General features: G+C 45.2%; 1 protein-coding gene across 1 annotated transcript in view; it reads left to right on the forward strand.

The window, feature by feature from the left end:
* Window positions 1-17,446, forward strand: part of EMB2016 (mRNA methyltransferase EMB2016) — a 150,304-nt gene that overhangs the window by 70,582 nt on the left and 62,276 nt on the right. The window lies entirely within an intron of this gene.

A 17,446-nucleotide genomic window follows, 5' to 3' on the forward strand; every position in this document is an offset into this window, starting at 1 on the left:
ACAGATTGTAGAGGCAGTTCTCGTGGGTCAGGGGAACTTCATGGTGTGACTCACCTCCGCGAATGCAGCCCGTGAGTTAGTGGATAGCTCATCTTATGCTTCCACGAAGGGGGTCATCTATATGGTTCCTTGGTATAGTGGCTTCATAGTGGAGGACTTCGCGGTCCACAACAGGCTTCCTATATACTTCGTGACCCTTCTATTCCCTGGAGTGGCGGTCGAGTATTGTTAGTTAGTGGACTTCCGACGGCTTTTCGTCATAGTTCTTCCTCCCTCCTTCCCGGATGCAGTGACAGCCACACAAGTCCGGAAGGTACGAGTGGTTGTGGAAGATACAAAGAATATATCTAAGTTTCTTGAGATTGAGGCAGGCAGACACTCTTTTAGGCAGTAGATTATGGTTATAGGGTATCTTGGTCAGTGTCTACGATGCCATGACTTTGGGCATCAGGCAACTGATTGCATGCGTTTCGGAGCCAATGCGGTTTAGCTGGCAAATCCGCAGGTGGATGCTGACTGTTTTACATGGGTCCAACGATGACAGAGAGGGATAGGGCTAAGGACACGGTAGTAGAGAGCAGAAGAACAGACGACTGGCCTCCGTTAGAGCACCCCGCAATAGCTTTCCGCTCGTCCCACCTAGCAGGATCAAAGGCCTCCACCCCCACCACCCACTGAGGCGTCACATCCCCCCCCACCCGAGATCCCCTAGCCCCCTTGTCCACCCTCACGTTATGGATTGCTCCTCGACCCTATCCCAGAGCTTCCCCCTTCTGGGTCCACTTGCCCCCCCTCACACCCGCCATATACATCTGATCACCCCACCATCCCTCACTCTTCCTCTTCTCCCCCATCGACCAGCCCCCCTACTTCTCACGCAGTACATGTGTTCCTCCCCCCCCCCCCCCCCTTTCCCCACAGCCACTAGCTCATCTAGCCCAGCGGCCCGTCACACTTTCCCTCACAGGCGCAATTGCTCCCATACGAGTTTTTTCGGAGTGGTGAGTGGTGCTATTTGACAGTTGCGGAGTGCAGAGAGTTTTCACTTCCTTTGGAGGTGGGGATCTTCATGGTCCGCAAGTCAAGGAGCGGCGAGGTCCATTTACTAGCACCACCAGATGGACCAAACTATGCTTTTTTCTTTCAGAGATTTCATTAAGGAAACGATGACGACGGAGATAGAGGAGGAAGTGAGGGTCCAGGTTGCAGACCACATCTCCCAGTGGATGGGTGAAGGAGGGATAGCACTCTTTTTCTAGCAGTGGCCAGGGTGCATGGACATTAACTAGTGGGCTGGGTAGGAGCCGAGGTCCCACATTTGAGTATTATTTTTCGAGCCCCTACTCAGTGGAGCTCACAGATGAATGTGATCGAGTGGTTCCTTGCACAAGGTGCCTGCTTCTACCAGTGCAGAGAGTCACGCCTCTCAGCTTGGTTGATAGACGCCTTGGTTGTACCGCATGGAGCATCTATGACTCCCATGGTTCACTCGAGAGCCACCATGGGGGAATGGAGTTCACCCTTTAGGCATGCGGCCAAGTGCATTCGCATGCTCCATAGCTCTTTTTCTTCATCAGCAGCTTCCACACCGAACATATGCCTATTTGGTCAGTCACAGGTTTCCTTATGAGTCTACACCTTGCATCCTGGAACATGAGCAGCCTACACTACAGTGGGGCATGTGGTTTCAGGAAATTGATTGTTTGGTAGGAGCTGCAGCTTGTCCTTGCGAGATGGATCGATATCTTACTTCTTCAGGAGCATAAGCTCACCCCCTCCCAGGCCCATTGGGCGGGAAACATATCTCTAGACAGCTCACACATCTACTGGGAGTACTCCATTTGTGCCCATGGTAGGAGTGGAGACGTATGCAGTTCTATTCGCACGAGCCTTATTGCTTGTGTGCGAGACCACGGGACGATTGTGGCAGGGAGGGTTCTATGGATCACACTGGATTTAGGGGACTCATGCCTTGGAGTCCTCAATGTTTATGCTCCTATTGAGATTAGGGCATGCAACAGGTTTTGGATGGGTATTGTAGCAGGACTTCCAGAGGCGGACTCTTGGATTATTGGAGGGGACTTCAACAACCTAGAGGCCTTAGAAGATCAACAGGGTAGAGGCAAAGATTACTAGGGTATGGCAAGGGAGGAGCAGGAGGCATGGGAGGTCTTCCTCCTAGCAGTATAGGAGCACGTGATGCTTGGCGGGACCCAACTTTTCAAAGGAGGGAGAGGTTGCTGGACTTCTCTTGGGGATACAGGCGGTTGGGTGGAGCTCTTTTAGAGCGGCTTGACCCGTTCTATGTGGGAGAGTGGGGGTGCTCTCGAGGAGGCCAGGGAGGACAGGTTGCTGGCACCACTTTGCCTGATCATTGCCTGGTTCTCCTTACACTTGATGCTCTCGCTTCAGCCCTTGACACACGATCTTGTCGGATCCGTGACTCGATATATTGGAGGGAGGAGGCAGAATGAGCAACTCTGGAGTAGGGAGTGGGCCAGGGTGGACCAGATCGCAGAGGAGGTTGTAGAGGTCTTAGTCGAGTGGAGTAGGATCTGCGAGGAGGCATCCGTACAGGTCAGATAGTGTTGGGAGGACGAGAGAGCACTCCAGCGAGACCTAGTAGCCACTCAGAGACTACTCTAGGAGGCACCAGGGGATCCCACTCTCCATATGTAGGAGGTGCGTGCACAGGCAGCCCTCGCTGGTGTTGAGGACACGCGCTTTGAGTTCTCCTGCCGTACCTGAACAGGATTTGGGAGTGGAAAGGGGACACGATGTGTAGGGAGGTTTTTTAGGTGCATCAGCCTCACACCTTAGGAGATCAGATTCGTAGCCGTTCGTGATCAGTACGGGAGGATTCGCTCTAGCCCAGATGAGGTGATGGAGATTGCCAGTGACTTCTACAATCAGCTTTTTCAACAGGAGTCAATCTTAGCCAAAGTACATCGCTGTAGATAGCAAGTTTGGGATTGCATTCCATCCCTTGTTCGAGAGGAGATGGGACGCTCCCTCCTAAACCTCTTCACAGAGAAAGGGCTAGCTGAGGCCTTCTATGCACAGGATGGGCAGAAATACTTGGGAGAGGATGGTCTTTCTAAGGCCTTCTTCACTACCTATTGGGAGGTGGTGAAGGACCCCTACTACTTGCCTTTTAGGAGATTTTCAGCTGAGGATGGATGCCAGGGAGTTTATCGGTAGGTCTTGTCAGTCTCCTCCCCAAGGGGAGAGACCGGTTGGAGCTGTCCTAGTGGAGACCGATCATCGTGTTGTCAGTGTGGCCTATAAGGCACTGGCGAACATGATCGGTAGTCGACTTTGCCCCGTGCTTCCAGACATCGTTCATGACACCTAGACATGTTTTGTCCATGATAGGAGCATCCTAGACAACGTGTTCACTTTTTTCCAGGCGAACGAGTGGGCTCAGCACATTGGTCAGGGATTGACAGTACTCCTGGATCTTGAGAAGGCCTATGACAGGGTGGATTGGGGCTTGTTAGAGCGCACCATGGCGAGTTTGGGCTTCCCCTAGGCATAGATCAGTGGGGTCTCTGCACTTTACAGATCGGCCACTAGCAGGGTTCTCATTGGTGGCAGGAGAGGGGAGGAGTTTCAGCTAGAGAGATCTCTTCGGCAAGGCTTCCCTCTTGCCCCGTATCTGTTCTTAGTCTTTGCAGAGCCGATGTCTTACTTTTTCCGCTCACGTGTGAGTGGGCTACGTGGCCTTTGACTTTCGGTGAGGGAGAAGATTGAGTTGCTAGACTCGGAGTATGTAGATGATACCGCTCTTTATGTAGAGGATGATGAGCTTCTAGCGTTGCCTGTGGGACAACTAGAGGCCGAAGAAGGTGTTGTATTTCCTTTGGCTTTTGGCACATGGGGGTCTAGCTGTTGGGAGTTGGTTGGCTTAGATGCAGCAGGGCGGAGGTTGCAAGCATTGCCCACAACAGCACTTGGAAATGCCAAAGCACTGTCTTTGAACCTAATAGTTTGAAGTTGACCATAGAGGGTTACTACTGACATGGTCAACGGAGCCTTGTACGTAAGTGGTAACTTCTACCACACTTTTGAATCTCTCCTACTGGAGGTAATCGCCAAAAGGACTTCTTTTGGAGACGCATTGAAGAAGAGTAGTGTAGGTATGATAATCGTTTGTATCCCAAGTAAAAATTGCTTGCTCATATTAGTCTTTTTTCCAATCATTTGGAATAGGAGAGGGCATTCGGGGATGTAAGATGGCTCTTGAAATGACATACCATAGGTACCTTTGCACAAACCGATATTTCATGAAGGCAGTCCAAGTAAGATACTTGTCATTAGTAGAGCAACATCGAGGAGCCAGTTAGAGGTGATGGAGCGAAGGTGAAAAAAGGCAAGGGGTTTGAGAGAGGGGCACTTGCAGAGACGCAACCCAATACCGCAAGTTTAACAATGCAAGCAACCTTGGGTAAACATGAATTGTTGTTGGAGATTTTGATGGGCCTGAGGCTCATCTTGCAATTGGTTGCAATGACCTCGGAGTGAGTGGATAATGGATATGTGGAGCTTTGCCAAACATATATCAAGAGGCTCTTGCCACTAAAAATCATCTGGCAATGTGCGTGCCATAATGTGTGGCTCCCAATGATCCCCGAACGTCCAAGTGTGATATTGTGGGCTTGAGTATGTGGCGGCTAGGCATTGTATCAAGATTGACGAGAGGGCAAGAGCATGCCTCGATGGTGACTATCGTAATATGCATCTTTGCCTCATATTGTAGGTGGCGAGTAACTAATTGCCTACCAGTAGAAGGATCCCCAAGATATACTCCCCACACTAGGCATCTCCCAACATTGCTATGGGTACAAACTCCATCCTCTTGCATTTGGGCAAAGTAACTCTTGACTGTTAAGTCTCCATGTGCGAGGAGCCAAATGAAGGACATTTTGCTAGTTGCTAACTATCCAATAAGTGATGTTTAAAGTTATAGCGAAAAGTGTTCATGATCCTATGCTTCGACAAATCTCTGTTGTATGAGGGTACCTAATCCATATCCTCTTGAATATGGAATAAGTTTGTCAATGTTGGCTTTGTATGCTAGAAAACATTCTGGTTGCTTGGCTAAACTTCTATGGCTGGCCAAAGCTACTCTCTTGGATGTCACTTCTCACATAGTCAATGTGACCTTGCTGGCTGAGAGAAGTAAAAAAGCCAGTTGACTTGGAAGAAGCTCTCGTAGATCCAATGTGGATATTAGCTATATAAGCTAAGTATGACATCATAATAAAGAATGAGACTTGGGAGATAACTTGGCCAACCAAGAGGAAGGCTAATGGCACTCAGTGGCTCTGGAAGGTTTAAGTACAAGATTGATGAAACCTTAGAAAAGTATAAAGCTAGATTGGTTGCTCAAGGATTTTCACAGATTGAAGGGTTTGATTTTCGAGAATCATTCGCTCCAACTATAAGAATGACTACTATTTGCACAATACTTGTAGTAGCTACTTAAAAGAAGTGGCTAGTTTACCAAATGGTTGTTAAATGGACGTTCTTCAATGATGAGCTCAAGGAGGAGGTGTACATGGCTTAGCCATTGAGTTTTGAGGCTTCTCCATTGAAACGTCCCCCTAGGATTCAACTTGCATGTGAGATACGAAGTAAGCCAAACTCACAATAATAGAGATTGGACATCAGACTCACCTCCTAGCCATCGAGCCAAGCGGGTTCACCCCTAAGCTTGGGAGCTAGCAATACTGCGGGTCATGATCACAATTGAAGGGTTGGTGTCTAATACCACTAGCCCACACCATTCCGATGTTTGGATGCATTGATCAATGGGCCTAAAGAGTGGCTATCCTACAATGAATGTTCACAATAGAGCCTCGAGTCCTATAAATAGGAGTCGGCTGCTCTAACTTCAAAGTGTCCTTAGTGCATTCGTATAAGTCACTTCATGACCACTGTGACCAATGCTATTAGCGTCCATTGGGATGTCTAGGGACGTAATACTTGCCCCCTTATGAATGATTGCTATTCTCAGCCATATCATCAGGCATAAAGTGAGGAAAATGATGCTTCAATGAACGTATCGACTTCCAAGTAGTTTCTGAGTGGTTTTTCCAATTGATTAAATACTCGGGATAAACGGTTCGACAGGAGTGTTTAGTCCTTGAGGTCAAAAACCAATTCGGGTTCGAGTGAAATGTAACGAGCAGTATCCTCAAGCCACGGGGGTTGCTTAATTCGAACAACTTGCTCACCTTGTCCTAGTCGTTCTTTCAAACGACTCATGTGGAACACATGGTGAAATCGGATTTCCAAAGGTAAGTCTAACTCATAGGAAATACTTACTATCTTCTTGGTAATGTGGAAAGGATCATAATACCTCGAAGATAATTTATAGCACTTGTTGGTAGGCATTGAATCAGAGTCCTATAGGAGTATGATGTCGGTTGGCATAAAATGTGGCATGATCTTGAGCTATTTTAATGCTTTTCCTAGCCATCGTCAACATCTCTTGCATATTGTACGGAAAGTCAACTACAAATTGCATTTTCACTCCTTGAGCTTTGTGGTCACGAATTGTTGGTTTTGGCTCATAACCATACATAAGCAAAAATGTGCTATAGCTAATAGCGAAATGCTTAACACCGTTAAATAAGAAAACTCAATCTGAGGAAGATAAACGCTCCCAATTAGATTATGTGTGGGAGATATATGCACGTAGCATATACTTCATGTTTTGATTTATCCATTCGCTCTGCCCATCAGTTTCAAGATGTTTTGAGGGTGACATGGACAATTGAGTTGCTAGTTTTTGGAAAACCGTTTATTAGAAATGGCCGATGAGCTCAAGATTCTGGTCATTGAATATTTCGTCAGGTAAACCATAGTCTTTAAAGATGAAGGTGTTTGACAAAGAGACTAGCCAACTTTTTTCTTTTCATAGTCATCTTCGTAGAAATGAATCGAGCCATTTTCGTTAATAGGTTGACCATAACCTAGATTGTGTCATGACCTTGATTTGTATGAGGCAATCCCACTACAAAATCCATAGAAATGCTACTCCATTTTCTATTGGAAATTTGTAAAGGATGCAATATCCTCGCCGACTCGTGTCTTTTCATACTGATCTTCGTAGGAATGAATTGAGCCATTTTCATCAACCGGTTGACCATTACAAGACAATGCTACTACAAAATCCATAGAAATGTTGCTTCATTTTCTATCTTGAATTTATAAAGGATGCAACATCCTCGCTTGTCAATGCTGTTCATCTTTATTAAGCTACATAAATCTCAACCATAGTCTTAAGATGCAGCAAGCGACCAAGGTGAAAGTCCGATGTATGTCAGGGTGTCTAGTGCTTGTTGCATCATGACACTTTTGTAAAATTTTCTTGCAGATATCCTGATCAAGGCAGACATAATTTGCCTTGTTTAAAAAGCAATCCATTATGAATGGAATACTTTTCTGCCATCTTTTTCTTGGTAGGCAGCTTTCGGGCGTTTGGATCCCCAAAGTTTCCGAATCTAGTTGGTCCCTCTGGAACTAGTTGTGAAATCTTACCAAAGTGAAGATTGTTTTGGCAATTTCCTTTGAGAGAAATATTAAAATTAGTCAAAATTTCAAAGTAGAAGATGGCCTTAACTTAGAAATTCAACTAAGAGTATCGGTAACTGTATTTGTCGCGCACTTTTCTATAGTGAATTTCGAAGTCGAACTCATGCATAAGCTCGGTGCATCTTGCCTTATCGCCATGGAGATCAGGTTGATCACACATGTATTTTAGTGAATGGTGGTTCGGTTTAAAGAATAAATTGGGCACCGTACAAATAATGATGCAATACTTTTAAGCGCATGATGATTGCCAATAATTTCTTGTCTTAGGTGGTATAATGTGTTTGGGTGTCGATGAGCTTACTACTCTCAAATGCGATAGGTCGGCCATCGTGATAAAGAACAAGACCTAAAGCATAGTCGTTCATATCTATATGAACCTCAAAAGGTTTATTTTGATGCATAATATACAATAGACTTGTCAACTGGAGCTGCACCAACAGAAGCAAATAAATCTTTGCGAGATGTAATATGCCTAGAAGCACCACTGTCAAAAAACCAAGTGCCTGCATCGTCAATAGAGCTAAATGCTCGATCAGCCCAAGAAGTGTCATAATTGCATGTGTAATAGCAATAGTCCTTGTGTGCAACAATGGACGCGGGCTCAGTGGCAGTGGAAGGAGCATCAGAAAAAGACATTCTTGACTCGTCCTTGGCGATTCTCTCTCTACACTCAGTGATGTAGTGGCTTGGCTTTTTGCAATAATGGCATTTACCCTTTTTGGCTTATGTGTCCCCTGGTTTTTTACTTGCCTGTGATGTGCCAGAAGTCAAAGAGCTCTGGGGAGCATTCTTTACTTGGCTGCCTTTGCCCTTCTGTCTAGCCATAAAAGCTTGCTCAGAGGTTATGGCATCCACGCCACTATTTCTTCTTGTTTGCTTCTCTTCTAGAAGCAAACTGACTAACTGAAGAAAAGTGATTGGCTTGGCGGCAATCCTCATGGTGAAGTTTAAGACCGTATGAAAAGTCAAGTATGAAGGAGGTAATGAGTTCAATGTAGTAGATATCATCTGTGCATTCGAATAGTACTCGTCAACATTCATGAGTTGCTTACGCAAGTCCTGAATTTTGTTCAAGTGATCCTGAATAGAATCACCCTCATCCATTTTCAATGTCTCTGACTCTTTCTTTAAGAAAGAGATGCGAGTCTCATTCTTTCCTGTAAATATCTGCTCCAAAGTTAGAAGCTTCTCGTGAAGAAGCTGCTGAACGAATACGGGGGATGATGAATCTCTAAACTGCCAATGCAATCAGCGACAAAGCGTGTGCATCCCGTGTATCCCGTGTTTTTTGAGCTACTGAGCTTTGGGAAAGTGGCTGAAGTGGAGGAGGCTGAGGTGCACGTTGTGCACATCCTCCTCGAGGAGGAGTACTTGGAGCTACAACTCCAGGTCTAGCTTATTCTCCATTGACATAATCCCAAAATTTTTTTGCCACAAGCACATTCTTCATCATGAAGGACCAAAGTGAGTAATCTATCCTCCTTGGATACATAGGTAAAGACATCTCCTCCCTGATTTGCCATGATAAGCAATTACCAAAAGCAGCAAAAGCGCAATGTCAAGTGGGACCAAACTAGAAAGCTCAAAATTTCCAGAAATTACAGCAGATAAATTGCTGCAATTAGATGCACTCTGTCAAAACTGTCTTTAATGCACGCAGTTCAAGGTGCATTCAGTGTTCAGCAACACTGAATCAGCAAAATCCCCAAAATTTCTTGCCCCAAATTTGTTAGAAACAGTCTATCAGTGACTGAAACTACAGTATATGTACCAGTGTCCTCAAAAAACATAAAAGCCCCGAAATGTCTGATAATTTTGCCCAGAAATTTGTATCCACCGTTTTCGAGACAGGTATCCAAAGTTCTGTGTCTGCTTGGGTAAAAACCCCCTTAGCTTGAAATTAATTCTGGAACAAAAAGGCAAAATATTTAAAAAAAAACCTCAGAAATGTTGAATTGACAAGCTAGTAGCCAGCGGCACAGGTACAGACACAGGCGCAGGTACAGGTACCGGTACAGGCAAGCTGGCGGGTATCAGAACCGTGACAAGAGGGTGCAGAATGGACAGGTGTCGTAGGTGAGAGGGGCGGCAGGTAGCATGGTTGCTGGCAGGCGGCATCCCTAGGCAAACAGGTGAGCTGCGAGGCAGAGAGGTGGCAGTGCAGAGGTAGAGGTGGATGCTGACTCACAAGCGGTGCTGGGCGCAGCGTTTGGCAGGTTGCAGAACGACGGGCAGAGCTCTGATGACTGGTGGCACTCTGACGATGGGAGGTGGAGGGGGCGTTTCTCAGGCGGGTTTGCTACCAGGGGGCAGGCGTGGCCAGAGGCAGCATGACTGATAGGAGCTGGCGCTTCGGACGGGACTGGCGGGATGTTTTGCAGTCTGGCAGGGCAGTTGGCATGGCATGAAACTGGTGTGAAGAGAAGCAGGTCTTGTTTAACCCGCTCATGAAGATGAAAAGAGTAATGATTATTTCTTTGCTTGGCCATGTGGACCATCAGCTGTAGGAACCACACCAAAAACAGTCAAGCAAACAAGCCCTCAAGTGGCTACACATGCAGCACTACCAATGGTCATGCAATCGGGAGAGAGTGAGACAAGTCGACGTGTCTCCACTAGCATTTCCAAGCCGAGACAACACAACAAAGAGCTGGATGAGCGCACGTGTGCATATGGAGTTGACTTCCTCACCTACGATTAAGACTTGGAAGGCTAGCCACCTCAAAAATGATGCATGGTCAAATCTTTTTTGGCCACATGTTATCTTCTTTTTTTGAGAAGAAGGGCTGAATCATAAAGCCTTCCACCTTTTAAAAGACTTTTATTAAAAGCTCTGTTTTACTCTCAGCCCAAGGATACCCCTCTGCTTTTAACCCCAGAAAAAATAGTTCAATGTTGCATTAAATGTAAATAGTTTTTCAATATTTTTAATTGTTTCTACTCTCCTCTCTTGCGCTCTTTTATCTCTAAATCATCATTTCTCTCTCTCCCCCCAAATCTCTTCTAGTGAAATCCTAATCAAGCACTTAATTACAGCAATTCATAAATCAACAAAACTCAAAATGCACACTTACCATAATAATCTTGGGCATTGGATACCTTCCTCGCACAAAAACAAGCGCCCCTTGCGGTATTTCTTTAACTTGCATACCTATTGGATGGGGTACAAGTAAGATTTTTTAATCTACTCCGTTGATCCAGAAGCCCCTTCCTAAAACAACTGATCAATAAGACTTTCAAGCAATTTTGTTGGGTATTTCACTTACGCCTCACTTACACCTACGCTCACATAGGAGTATCGGTGATCACTAGGACACTGGGACACTTTTTACTCTCGGTAGGAGAGGTTTTTTCCCCAAGACTTATGGTCTCATTTTGTATATACTTATGTCACACACTTACGGGCACTTATCATGTTCGAGTGTGAACATCCCCTACAACCCTAAGGTTTAAGGGTTGTACCTTGTACTTTCACTACACACTCTTTCAATCTATTGCATTGGGTGTCGTGCTTTACTCTCACATTGTCTATTGATTTTTGTGCTAAGCTTCCAAGTCATTGAAGATATACTGAGAGCTCACTATTCTTGAGAACCAACAAGGTGGATCCAGTATTTGTTCTTAGTAGAATTTTCCTTCAATGCATCATATCACGACAGTATTCAAATGACTCCATTTCAAGCATTGTATAGGCAAGGTTGTTTGACGCCATCAAATTTCTCTGATCCAACCCTAAAGGTTGAGGCTTCTAAGAAAATGCTAGAAGACACAGATGTTCAGGTCAAAACTATGAGATAAGACATCCAAGTTACCAAAGACCACTAGAAAGCTTATGCTAATCTAGGACGGCTAGATAGTTATGTTTGCAATAACAATAACCTTATTGTTAGCATGAAATTTAATGTTAATACTTTTATAAACATTATTTATTTAAATGAAAGCAACATTTAATGTGTTATTAACATCAAAATTAATGATAACATTAACATTAAATACAAAATTATTGTTGATTGAAATTTTGATGCCTCTTTGGGCAACAAGGCTCCAACTTTTGCCATGGTTTTGCCATAGCCATGGAGTGGTAGTGCCCTAGAGTCTGATTGTCAAAGCCATTGAAAATCCTTGCATACAAGTATCACCCCAACACATAACTGGACCAAGAGTATAAAACAAGAAACATATCTTCCTTTGATAACCACCATCCACATTGCCAACAGTGTTGTACACCAGTATTAATGAGATAAAGGTGTACCTGTCAAGCGTGAACTATCAGGTTTCGTGAATAAAAGTGGTCTTGTGCATGTCATCGGATCTTGTGTCCAATTGCAGGTTGATGCTCTAATACCAATGAAACATCCCCCTAGGATACAACCTATACACGAGACATGATACAAGCCAAACTCACAATAATAGGGACTGGATATTAAACTCACTTCCCAGCCATAGAGGCGAACAGGCTCGCCTCGAAGGCTAGGAGCTAGCAACACTTCGGGTCATGACCATATCCCAGGGGTTGGCGTCCCTTACTATCACTCCACACCATCTTAGTGTATGGATGCGTCACTCAATGGGCCAAGAGTCCAAGAGTGGTGATGAGACAATGAATGTGTACAATAGTGTCTTCAGTGCTATAATTAGGACTCGGCTGCCCTAAGCCCAAAGCACCCTTAGTGCATTTGTAGTAAGTCACTTCATGACCACTATGACAAATGCTACTAGTACCCATTTGGATGTCTAGGGATGTAACATCCATCTTGAGAGTAAATTTTGGAAGTTGAAAAAGGCGTATGGGTTGAAAAAAGCCCTTAAAGCATTGTAGGAACAAATATGTAAAATTTTTAAAGCTTAAACTTTAAAAGATGTGGTTGACTGATATCTCCTTGGTCCACATGCCTTTCATTCAAGAGATACAGATATAGAATTATTTCAATCATAGTGCTGCTTCACCCATCATAATAATGGCTTTTTTGCTGAAGTAATGGCAATTTATGAACTTTCTTCTCATCACACTAATCCAAGAAGATACATTTGGTGCCTTTCGATTTAAACTTGTTCTCTTGCTTATATAGAATATGTACATAACTTGACATTCAAAGTTTGAAGTGTGACATTAATGGTTTATTACCATTGTGGGGCTCATGAGATGCTTTTCCCTTGAGAGTCTTTGTCTAGCTATGGTCAAGAATGTAAATTGCAACTTCGGGCCACAACTGGTGAGACAATCCCTTACCCTTATGCATGCAGCTTGCCATTTCCACAATGCAATCTCGGCATTGGATAACACTGCTTTGCTATGGCATGTGAGGTGTCTTCAGTTGATGTTTTATCCCTTTGCTTGCGAAAGTCTTTAAACTCCATTGAGTTGAAGTTTCCATGAAATAAAAAAATCATCCCAAGGCTTATGTAGGTATCTTACTGCACACATCAGTATACACTATAGGTGACTATGAAGATATGATCTATTAGATTTGAAAAGCTTTCACTTTTGAGTTTGGAATAATAGACTTGGGCTTGATATACTATTGTTTGGGGATTGTGTTCCTTAGGCGCGGAGAGATAGAGAGAGTGAGAGAGAGCACAGTAAAGAGTGTGCACAATTTTAGGTACAATGACGAGCATGTACCTTTAGGTTTTTAGATAGATATATATGTGTAAGTACAAGTGCTAAGGGTGTGTTAACACCCGAGCACATTTAAAGGCACGAGGGCCTTTATTCCCAACACCACCAAGGTGAATTCATGAAGGAAGAAGAAAAAGAAGATACTTCCGCTACCATCAACAACTTTGGTAGATTGTTTTAAAGAATGTGTTCCCATAGTGGATTTGCTTTGTGAAAACCCTTGCGAAAGATGTAAAGTGTCAAGCTTTAACTTGACTAGGCTGCCTATGAGCTAGTCTCCTGGGCCATGTTATCTGTAGGGGGGGCAAAAGCCAGCAAGTGTAGGAACTCATCATTTGAGGGGGGGTGTTGAGAAATAGACAAATGATGTATGCTCTAGGAAGAGCTGTCTTGAATAGTGAGGTATCCTTTGCTCTTCCTTTACTGCGTTGGGCTTTCGTCCATCTCTAAGTTTACAAGTATTAAGAAGGCCCAACTTGCTTGCCTTTGGACAATGGACTAGGTTGAACAATCTGCCCCTCCAAGAAGATTGGGGTGGGTCCTGATGGCTGTCCGCGTGCTGATCCACCAGGGTGCTCCTGGTTCTGGACATTTGGCCATGAGGTGACCCAGTTAACCACAGGAGAAATAGTGGCCAGCAAAAGTACCCCATTCGAGCCGGAACGAAAGGGGCTGCATACCTTTACAGTTGAGGCACAACCAACTGGGTTGCTTCCTTGCAGTATGCTACAGCATGCATAGTCTGTTTTAGTTGGCTTCCTTCAGACTCGGGGGTACCAACACATGGCCTTTGGCAGTTATCGCATTGTTGAGAAGGGCCTAATAGACAACCGGGCAGTTCTCCACTTCCACCCACATTGGATAGTGGTGCTTCAACAAACATTGAAATTTTGGTAGGGGGTGCCATGAGACAATATGCACCAACTGTTTCACAAAGAAGAGGGACCGCTTTTGGATGAGGAAATCCCAAGCGGAAGAGGCGAGAAGCATGACCTCATAAAATCCATGTGGGTGAGCAAAGATCTCCACACAATCAGTTTGAAGAATGATGGTCAGCCATTGACGAATCCTGGTAGGCATGAGAATCCGACCCGTGAAGAAGAGGATCACCCCTTCCTCATGAAAGTTGAAAACCTGAAAAGGAATCTGCATAGGTAGGGATAGCTTTCTGGTTATAGTTCTCATATTCTTCCAAGATAGTATTCGCAAACTCGAGCAATGGTTCCCAATTTTGTTCTGCAAATCTTGTGAAATAGAGGCCACCTAAGTGTATGAGCGAGGCGGAGAATCACTTGGGTCACGGACCTTAGGGGCAGCATTGAATCAGCACGGTTACGGAGCTCAGGGGCCATCTCCTTGGTGCAAGGCACCATGTCTTCTTCAATAGCCTCTTCTTTCACGTCCATGCTTTGACCCAAGGCCTCAGCAATCTGATCCATGGCACCCATCTTTACGCCTGCCATGAAGAACAAGGGCTGTCAAAAGACCATTCTTACTCTTTCACTTTCTTGTGCTGCCTGGCCCCTATACATAGCAGCGGGCTGCATGCTGGCCAACAGGCACTAAAGGGTCTATTGAGACATGCCACAGGTGTGGTCGACAACAGGGCTGCAGCGCGGGATAAGAGGACCAAAGGGCGGTGTCGCAGGCTTGTAGCAGGGTTTCACAGGACTTGTGGGCAAGTAGGCACAAGACAAGGGGCACAAAAAACAAATCCCCCTCACACCTACCCCCCCCCCCCCCCACACACACACACACACACACACACACAAATAAAAACAATATTGCGTTTATCACTGATATTACTAGTTTATCAGCTTAACCTTTTCAATTTAAACGGGTCGAAGAAGACTTGCTGTTCGAAATTTGTGGACTCCAGTTGTTTTACAGTTTGAATCATATGAAAGCGTTCTTTATTCTCTCTCTCTCTCTCTCTCTCTCTCTCTCGTAATGGATGTTATACTCTCTCTCTCTCTCTCTCTTTTTCGTAAATCTCTCTCTCTCTCTCTCTTTGTCGCGTGTCTTGTCTCTCAATTCTGAATGGATGATTATTTTTGCAACTTTGTTGGACTGAAGTCTGAAATTTCTGAGGTTTTGAGAAATGTCAGATACATTAATAGTCGTTTAACTCTCAAATTGTTGAGAAACACTCTTTTCCCCTTTAGTATAAGCTCAAGGATATCTGAAACCTTTGATTAGAAGTCTAAAATTTTCAGAAATTTTTAATGTTAACTGCCACTAAACTCTCAAATTCTTGAGAAACACTATTTTCCCCTTTAGTTTTGCTTTGAAATCTCTGAAATGTCTGATTTTACAGCTGAAATTGATATTTCAGCTAGCCAAATTAGTTGCAATGTCTTCATTTGATGAAGCTTCATCCCCATTCTTTTGCTTCAGGCCCATACAAATGGGAAGAAAGAAAAAAGTGGAATGGGAATTTCTAACAACTGTGAGGCAATGTGGAAGGAGGCAATTAACACACTTGAGATTGTAGTTTTCATTCAACTTGTTAGCTTGCTTACTCAATTTTGTATAAACTACTAGACTTTTTTTTTTTGCAAGTAAAATGTAGCTAATTATATTACTTAGAAGGCTGATTACAACGAAGTGCGCATGCTCAATAGACTAGCTGGAGCTGATGCAAATCACAAATCCCTCATGTATACAAGCCTTTGAAGGCGGTCTGGGGGGGATGGGGGTAAGAAGCCATGGAGGGGGGTGTATCGCCATTTGGGGCTGCCCGCCTGTAACATGAAGAACAGGTCAAAGTGTGCAGAAAGTGAAGACGGAGCTCCTGACGAGCTCGAGACTCGCCTTACACCTCGTCCCACTGATTGCGGAGAGAATGGATGATGGAAGTCCAAAGCTTTGCTAAAGTCGTCTGTATTGAAAGCCACTCCTTGCCAAAAACCTCTTGACCGTGTGCCTTCCAAATGTGCCATCCTGTAAGACTTTCCATGTTCTCCCATAGCTCCGAGTGCTTTGTTGTGGGCTCCAATACTTGGCGGTTGGGTAAAGCCTCCAAGCCGACCACAGCGTAAGACCGAGCCTCAATGATAAAAATCATATCGTGCATCCCGGCCTCATACAAAAGGTGGCAGCCCTAGCTGATAGCCTGCTAGCAAAAAGCCCCCCATGAGATACATCCAAGGCAAGATGCCACATGGCGGAGAATACAATAGGCTTCTCTCCACATGAGCTGTGCCGCCTCGCAAGACCAAAGGCAGTGCTTTGGAGTTTCCAAGTACTGCTGTGGGCATTGCTTACAACCTCCATCATGCTGTATCTGAGCCAACCAACTCTGAACAGCGAGACCACCATGTACCAAAAGCCAAAGGAAATACGACGACACTCTTCTCAGCGTTGAGCTGTCCCACAAAAGAGGCGCCAGAAAGTTGGACGGAAGGCATCCTTGATGCTATGCTGCGCTCAGTATGTGCTACGTGAAGGTGCCCAATCCAAGTCCTTCCCTATTAGTACTTGTCTACCAATCTTGGATGTGTACTCCAAGAACCTCAGTGGCTTCTTGGGGACCGCGCAGGCCGGCTATAGCCACTCGCTAGGGTTCCACTCTAGCTCATCAAGTGGCTTGCACTCCCATATCCAGAGGCGCCAGTCTTGGAACTCCTCCCAGAGCACATTAGGGTCCAGTCGCCAGGTCTTCTCGTGGAGACCAACCACATGAATCCTCCTCCAAGAAAGAACAACAATCTCCTCATCTTGTTGCCCTCTGTTAAGGATCAAATGCCCCCCATCCTGCACTGTGAAGAAAGTCTCGTAAGTAGCACTGCCCACTCTATGTGCCACCTGTAAGGGGATACATGTCGTTGAGAATCTAGCATCCCACACCTCGCCAAAGCTCCATCGGCTCTTGGATCGAGGGGTCATTGTTGAGGGATTGCTCAGTCAATCTCCCTCCTCCTCACCTCAGCTCCTCACTCACAATATGATGCTCGTTGGAACACCTCTTGATTCGCCATCCTGTATACTTCCCGCTACGTCTTGATAGTAGGGACATGGCTAGCCTCCCAACGAGCCCACTGAATGTGGGGGCGCTCGTCAATCTATATCTCATTGCGATCTCCTACATGGGGGTTCTAGACCAGCGGCTGGCAGTCTATCTCCTCGTGGCATCCGTGAGGCCTTTGAACTAGGGCCTCGCGAAGGCCTTGCCACACTCGAAGTAAGCTACGGAAGAAGGAAGATTTGGGCCGCGTGACCTGG

Source organism: Lygodium microphyllum, chromosome 26 (genome assembly GCF_053477565.2).
Source record: "Lygodium microphyllum isolate KBCC chromosome 26, Lygodium_microphyllum_v1.1.10, whole genome shotgun sequence".
NCBI classification, from domain to species: domain Eukaryota; kingdom Viridiplantae; phylum Streptophyta; class Polypodiopsida; order Schizaeales; family Lygodiaceae; genus Lygodium; species Lygodium microphyllum.